Source organism: Zeugodacus cucurbitae, chromosome 5 (genome assembly GCF_028554725.1).
Source record: "Zeugodacus cucurbitae isolate PBARC_wt_2022May chromosome 5, idZeuCucr1.2, whole genome shotgun sequence".
Lineage (NCBI taxonomy): Eukaryota > Metazoa > Arthropoda > Insecta > Diptera > Tephritidae > Zeugodacus > Zeugodacus cucurbitae.
In genome coordinates, this window is record NC_071670.1 from 14,823,048 (window position 1) to 14,831,233 (window position 8,186).

General features: G+C 33.2%; 2 long non-coding RNA genes across 5 annotated transcripts in view; one reads left to right on the forward strand and one right to left on the reverse strand.

Annotated features, from left to right (window-relative positions):
• LOC105214617 (uncharacterized) overlaps positions 1-2,566 on the forward strand; it is a 181,674-nt gene extending 179,108 nt beyond the window's left edge. For all 4 annotated transcript variants that reach the window (XR_008471395.1, XR_008471398.1, XR_008471399.1 and 1 more), the window contains one exon: positions 1,819-2,566. This is a non-coding gene — a long non-coding RNA (uncharacterized LOC105214617). The remainder of the gene's footprint in view (positions 1-1,818) is intronic.
• Positions 2,567-3,741: 1,175 nt separating this feature from the next.
• LOC128922112 (uncharacterized) lies at positions 3,742-6,006 on the reverse strand. The gene is made up of 3 exons (XR_008471400.1): positions 4,862-6,006; positions 4,714-4,736; positions 3,742-4,235 (listed from the first exon to the last, which is right to left on the reverse strand). It is a non-coding gene; the product is annotated as an uncharacterized LOC128922112 (long non-coding RNA).
• Between the last annotated feature and the right edge of the window lie 2,180 nt (positions 6,007-8,186).

Sequence of the window (8,186 nt, forward strand, 5' to 3'; positions counted from 1 at the left end):
AAATAAAATAAATGCGAACAAAAATGTTAAAACCCACAAATATTTTTTTCATTTCAAAGAAATTCCAACAATAACAAAAACTATTAAAAATTAAAATAAATTAAAGACGAAAAAGAGATTTGAAAAATCATGCTCTCTCTGTTATGCGTACTTACGTACTTACAAACTTGATAGACAATCGATGATTGGCAGTGATCTGTAGTTGTTGTTATATACTACAAAATTGTGTTGCTGATTTCGATAAACAACAGTATATTAATCATAAACATACATACAATATGTAATTACATGGTCGGTGATTAATTTGTGGGGTTCAAGCACATTGATAGGTGAGATGTCACACATCTCTTTTATATTATTTATGAAACACATGAACTTTTGAAGATTTTTAAGTGAGAAATAAGGAGCAAAAAAAATTATATTGAAGACACCATGATACATGAAATGTTATAAAAATTCTTTTCACATTAGAAATAAATTACTGATTTTGAGATTGTCTACCAATAGATAACCTTTTTATTTGGATTATAATTATTAAAAAACGTTTTTGGAAATTTCTAACCTAAATATAGAATAACGGGTTTTTAATATTTTTTTAAAAGCTTTTAACTTAATTTAATATATTTTAAACTACGCCCTTGCTGCTGAAACTCAACACACGAACTCTTGCAATCAAGCTGCATTGTCTGTTGAGCGCAGAAGGAGATAGTTCATCTGTAACAGCTGGCAGTTAGGGTCAGGAGAGGACTATATGCGTCGGAATGTACGGGTTAAAGCTCATTTCTAGTACACGACGAGTTGCAGTAAAGCAAAAATAAATATAAAAATACAATACGAATATACACAACAAAAACAAAATAAATCAAAAGACTGAGAGAAAGAGAGCTGTATCAGCGCTGGAATTTCGTTGAGTATGAGAGCAGCTCAACGATTAGTGGCACCATAGACATCATTGGAACATTCGCTATAAGATGAGCGTTTGTGCAAAAAGAAGCAAAAAAATAATAAGAAAAAAAAGCAAAAAAAAAAAAAAGAAAAATGAAAACAACAACAGAAATATACGCTGATAAGAAGAAGTCGCATATAAAAGTAATGTAGTGTGTGTAAGTTTTGTGGGTGGAATGGGTGGGTAGCTTATGTCAAGCTGTTGACGCTTGATTGTATTTGCAAACATACATATTCATAACTACGTATTGAGTTTGGTTGAAATAGACAGTTGAAGTATTATACAAAAGCACGAAGTGTCGAGGACTGCAAGGAAAAAATAAAGAAAGCATGTTTGCAGTATTGGAGGCGACATGTATGAAATAAGTGTAGGAACAAGTGAATTTGTGATTATTTCTTTTCTCTTTATTTTTGTCAAAATAAATAAAGTGAATATGACGAGCGAAAGGAAATAATGAAAGACAGCTGAAGGAGTAACCATTATTAATATTTAATATAATATATTTATAAATACATATGTACATATGAATGTATGTACACTTAAACGATTGTATATTCGTTTAACGCTGCTGACACTCGTTTCCAACAACTACTACAACAAGAAAAGCGGTATTACAACAGCATATGTAGTGCCGACAAATTGAAAAAGCATTTAAAAAACTTTTACGATTGGCGCTTTGAGGCGTTTGAAATGATTGGGTGGTCTTTGGTAGTGTCAGCGTCACTGTCATCGTTGCTGCTTTTCATGCATGCTTGAACGGTTGGCACAGTTTTTTCTCTTAATATTTTTACTTTTCGTTTCTCATACAACTTACTGAATTATTTGCTTATACATATGTTTGTCAATTTTTTTCATTTTTATGTCTTCAACAGCGGCACCTGCAATTTCGTTATATGTCTCCAATCTCCAATCAAATTAAAGTGGGTGAAGGTCCATGATGTACCACCCTGCGAAGAACGTACATTATTTGAAGAGTAATTCAGAAATGTTTGGATTCGAAAATAAAATATTTTTTGCATGCTCAAAATTATTTTATTTATTAAAATAAAATTTATATAATTTTTCTTACGTACGTAAGTACATTTAAAAAAATTATATAAAAGTTAATTTGCGAAAATATCAATTTTATTATGTTTTTTTTTAAATAGTATTTCAGATATCATAATATTTAAGACAAAAATACAACACATACCAGCAAAATCTGTACTGATACCGACTTCTCTGTTAACACGTTTCCACTTAACATTACTGTAACAGCAAACACAATTTAAACCCCTGCCAATGGAAAACGCATAATTCGATGCTGTAAACCCTATGTTGCTTTGTGTTTTCTTGATTTGCTGTTATAATGCAACATGCCATTATATTGCAGCTGATGTCTATGTTAATAACATAAATGACTTTCGAAATTCGAACTTAACCGAAACAGCTGTAACTTGTTAGGAACGGCATTACGAAATCTTAACAGGACATGAGGGGAAATATTCATGTAGGGAAATTAGCAGCGAATACTAAGAAGAAGAAGTGCATTTTCAATTTAATTCAATCTTAATTATTTTTTTTTTTAATATTTTACAGCGCCAATATTTTTTGTAACTGCTATAGAACTTTGAATTTTATTTATTATAACAGTTTGAGGCAATAAATATCATTTAATATTTTAATATTATATTTTCATTATGTCATATGTGAAGGTGTGTATGTAGGTCATTAAGTATAAAAATCAAACGTTATTTTTGTAAAAAATAAAATAGATTAGTATTCATAAACAATTATTTATTTATGTAGACATACCAAATTCCCTTTAAAACGCACTGACTCATACATACCTTCTTCATTTGTTCCTTGAAAAACCACTCAATATCACTCACACTCATACTCACATAAGCGTGCTGTCAGCTCGATTTGTATTTCGATAATTCGAACAAGCAAAACAGCACCACTCAACAACGAGTAAAACCGAAAAAAATTGAAATATAAAAAATGAAATACGTTTCAAAGTAGCCGACGGCATATGAGTGGCCGTCAATGCCCACACACAAAAGTGTATATATAAACAGGTGTACGCACATAGTTATCGCATATGCGTATATGTATGTGTGTATTGGTGTGACAAAATGTATGACGAACGAACGAGCGAACGAAAACCGATTTAAGCCCCGCCCCATTCGATTGGCGCACCATTGCCTGATGTGAGCGCACACACACGGCCATTGCTCACGTATGCTTGCCTGTAGCTATGCATGTGTATTTGTATACCAGCAGTGTGCTGTATGCGTATAGGCTACGCTTGCTGCGCTGTATGCGACAGCCCACCGCATGTGGTCGGTCGTTTGGTCAGCTAGTGTTTATGTGTTTGTGGCTTTGAAAGGCAGGTAAATGATTAAGTGACAATTGCTACCGTTGATCAATGGAGTAGTGGGGATTGTTATACATTATATACAAGTGCGATTGGGTTTGATTGCAGTTTTAGAGAAAATGTATGATATTTGAGCATATTAAGAAAAAATTAATTTTATATTATTGTAGATATTTATTTTATGATTTCAAATATGTAGATCAATATGAAAATTGTATATTGAAAATTGGAAATTCCCAAACAATTTAGTAGCTGTAGTTCGAGATATGAATATTTTCGGGTAACTTAGAAGTAGTAATGTAGCTGTGGTGATACTAGAAGCTAGTATTGATGGTTTATTAATAATTTTAAATTCAATATAATAAGCTATTAATAAGTGTCTTAAATGAAAGAAGTAGTATACAAAGTTATGTTTTAAAGAGATTTCAAATTAAAAAAAAAAAAAATATTTTTATTGTAAACACAACATTATAACAAAAGTAAAAAAAAAAAAAAATCCTTATATTATATAGTTGATATGTACAAAACGAAGCTCCTTTGATCTCAGTTAATTGGTTACTGTTGGTGGAAGATTACAAAACTTTGTGATTACATTTGGAGCATTTATTCAACGAAAGAGTGTAAATAGGAGAAGCTGATGATTCGAAGATTAACTAAAAACGCTTGTTACCTTCTTCGTAAATTTAGATGGGCTTGATTACTTCAAAAAAAATCAATATATTATTTTTTTTTTTACTTTCTGCAACATCTCCAGAATATTGTCCTGAAATCCATCCCATTAACAGTTTTGGAGATACAGTCTGAAGATGTTCTGTTCCGCAGGGTAGCTGAGTTGTCACTCGGAACTTTAAACGCGTTTTTGTCAAAATTGTGTTTTCAAAGACGGTTGTGAGGATGTATCGATGCTCCTGCGACTTCTAGATACAAGGACTAAAATGAAAGTGTTTTTAATTACAAGAAAAAAATATAGGAAATATAGGAAAAATATATTGAAATATAGGAATAAGCATATAATTATTAATTATTTTCTATGCAATAATTTTTCGAAAATACTGAGGAAAGGGGTTTTAATGCATAGCTTTATATCATTGGTAAACCCTGAATACTTTCAAGTTTATTGAATACGAAACCAGTCCAATTGGCTTGAATTTAAAATTGCATTGTTTTAACAAAAAAAAAAAAAATAATAATAAAAAAAACTATCGTTTAATAATAATTTCTCAAAGAAGTAGCAACCAAAGAGCATGCTTTATTTTTAAACGAATCAACCCATTTTATATTCAAATTTATTTACATAATATCGGTAATACTTCACTCAGTGTATGAAAATGGTTCTTTTGTCAATTTTACATTACAGAAAATTATAAAATATTAAAAAATGGTATTTTTTATTGGTATGTTAAATTACCTGTGTTATGTGGCACCTCACATCTGCAGGAAATCTACAATTTTAGTTCTTGACTTTTTATAGCACAAGTCACGACTTATAATTTTTTCAATGAATCAGTACACTAATGTGCGCTCATTTTAATAAGATATATTTTTAGTTACCTTACCCACAAAATATTTCAAGAAAATTGTTGTTCTCCTTATTTAATTAGCCAGTTGTTATAATAGATTGGTTGCTTATCAATAAAAATACTTTCAGCGTGAATCTTCAATTCTTCCTAACATTTTATGATTATAACAGTCAGTTATAACTACGCTTATCATATTTTGAAATTATCATTCTAGTAAGCTTCACAAGTCTTATGTAAAGATAAAACCAAACTGCTGCTTATCAATTAAACGAATAATATGCGATTTTTGCTAAATTTAACTTAGTCACTAACACCTGCATGTATATGTTTATATGTGAGTACTACTTATAACCAACACTACTTAATGCAACGAAACAACAACCTTAAATAACTTCACTATTTAAGGTAATTACGTATATTTTTGTTGTTGTTATTGTATTTTTTTGTTACGTACATAATATTACATTCGTCTTTGCGCAATTGCCAGCTGAGTGTCGACCACTTGGAGTGCGATGACTCGCCCTCACATAGGCAGGTGTGCGCTGGCTGTTAGTACAAGTTGTTGTTGTGCTCCACAAGCATTCCGTTTTCAGTGCAAGTACAAGTATTTTCCTACTAGATAAGATATGTTAGCAAATAACAATAAAATGCACACATAAAAGTACACGAGTGCTTATGAGTCTATATACGCAGCTTCTTAACTACTAATTTACCAAGCACACTTCAAACTCTCTGCTCCGACCACCGCTGCTGTCATGCCGTTCGAGTGCGGGAAGTACCAAAGCCGCATGCTGTGCATTTGTTTGTGTCCGAAAATACGTTGAACAATAGTCGAAATGGCATCAATAGCAGGAAATATCCGAAAGTAGCACTCTATAAAGCTACTCATCACTGTCAAAGTGACAGCGGCAGGGACAGCAACAAACAGCAGGCACCGTTAATTGCATGCAAATGGGCGGCGCGTCAACGTCGGCGCTGCGGAAATGTGTGAAATTTCGTTGCACTTATTGTTCGCAACCTGTGATTGGTGAAAGTGCATGGCTTCAGGCATGATTTCAACTCTTTCGGTACTTCGCAGGCCAAAATTTCAATGCTTTGAAGTACCACCTGCGGTATGGTCTCACTGTGAGTGGCGTTTTATGAAGGCGGTATTAGATTAGATTTAGGCAAGAGTTTGATAGCTATGAATTACGTTTCTATAAGTTAGGCGGGGTGTCTTTGAGCAAGTAAAAATAATTTGATGATGTCAACGTATTATATACTGTAGCGCATTTTTGAAGACGCTGAAGGAAAAAAAATCCTAATTTACGGTGTTAGTCAAAACAGATTCTATCTATAATTTTAGAATAGATCAATTTTCATTCGTCAATGAACTATTTCGAAACTGCTCGAAAATAAGGTGAAAACCTATGTCAATGCCGATCTGTAGTTCACGGTACGGTAATAATTTGTAAGAGTCTTCTTGTAATCAAATTCTTAGAAGAAACTATAATAAGAGTAGTAGCAGAAACTAATTATAAATTCGTAAGCAAAACTCAATACTCATTATGACTACATTACTGAAGGACCTCTTCCGAGATTTATAGGTATTTTAAATTTATGTATGCCTTCGAAAAAACTTCTATACGATATTTTGCTTAAGTGATGACTTTGAGAACTTGACGATATATCCTGCCATCAAACAAATAGTCAACGCATTCACGTCGTGCCTACATGTACTACTGCATGGACTGAGTAAGCCATTGAAAAGTAAAGTCCTTTCTAGAAGTGTTCGAGAGAAAGGTTTTGCGCAAGATTTATTCTCCTTTGAACATTGACAACGGCGAATACCGCAGACGATGGAACGATAAGCTGTACGATTTATACGACTACATTGGCATAGTTTAGTGAATAAAAAGACATCGACTACGCGGGCTAGGTCATGTTGTTCGAATGGACCACAACACCCCAGCTTTGAAAGCGATCGACGCAGTACCCGCTGGTGGAAACAGAGGAAGAGGGACACCTCCACTCCGTTGGAAAGGCCTGGTGGAAAGCGATTTGGCCTCACTTGGTATTTCCAGTTGGCGACAAAAGGCTAGAAGGAGGAATGGGTGGCACGCTCTGGTCGATTCGGCTATAATCGCCTAATAGGTTCCCACGCCAAATATATATACATATAAATATATATATATGAAGGTGTAGAAAGGAATATACAGGTCAGATAAATAAAAGCCTCTGCTTTAGTGTATGTACGTAGGTAGCAGGGTCATTATCGATCCATTTTTTGCGGTTTTCTAGATCTGAGCGTCACCAAACATACTCTTAGGAGTAAGGACGAGTAGAAAAAGTGATTTCGTCATTTGGGATGAATAACTATCGTAACTTTGCGAAGGTATATAGAACTGGGTCTCTCTGGACATATACGAAGAATAAGGCGAAAATAATTTCTTTTATTTTGGTTACCTTGGCCAATGGGTTTTTTCTTAATTCTAATACTCCGCTCTGCTCTTGAGAATACATTTGTTGATTTTATGCTTAATTGAGGGTATATTATTTGATTATTTTGGAATATATCTGACTGAATCGTTGATACTATTTTCATTGCATTGAATTAGTTGCGTGTTCTTTGCGAGAGTCTTTGACGTTAGCTGACAGGTTCTAGAGTACTCTAACGGTTTTTTTTCTACATATTTATTTCTTAAAACTTGAGGTTACGTTGATTGATCTTGGAAACTATTTGACTGAATCGACTGGAGCTAGTTCTGTTATTTCGAATCAAGAAAATTTGAGCGAATCTCTGATCTTTAGACAAGATAAATTAAATTCGCGACTTGTAGACTGCTTGTTAATGCTTAATGAATTGAAGTTTTAATCCTTATGGAGTTCTACTCTTAGAAAAATTTCAGCAAACAGCAACTAGTAATCGTGGGTATTCTTTCTCAGTTAACTTTCTGCAAATATAATAATTGATTTCTAATTTTATTGTTATTGTATTGCACTAGACGCTCAAACTTATCATAATATTTTATTGCATACACTTCTTTCAACCAACCTAATACCTACACATTGCTCGAAGCTCTGTCGTTGCACACAGAGAAAATAATAAAAACAAAAAAAAAATAGAAATATGAAAGCAAACACATTGCACACCGATTCTGGCAATTTCTGTTACACTATATTTAGCCAACTGTATATTTTGCATAAATTAGTCGACTGTATTTTCAATTTCCATGCAGCGCTGCGAAGGAATGCCAAGAAACGTCAAGACGCTACGCGATATGCCAGGCAAAACTCGAGCGAACATACATATGAAATCGAAACTGCCAGCCACAGCAATTACAACAACTACAGAAACGACAATAGCACCCTAAGCAATATG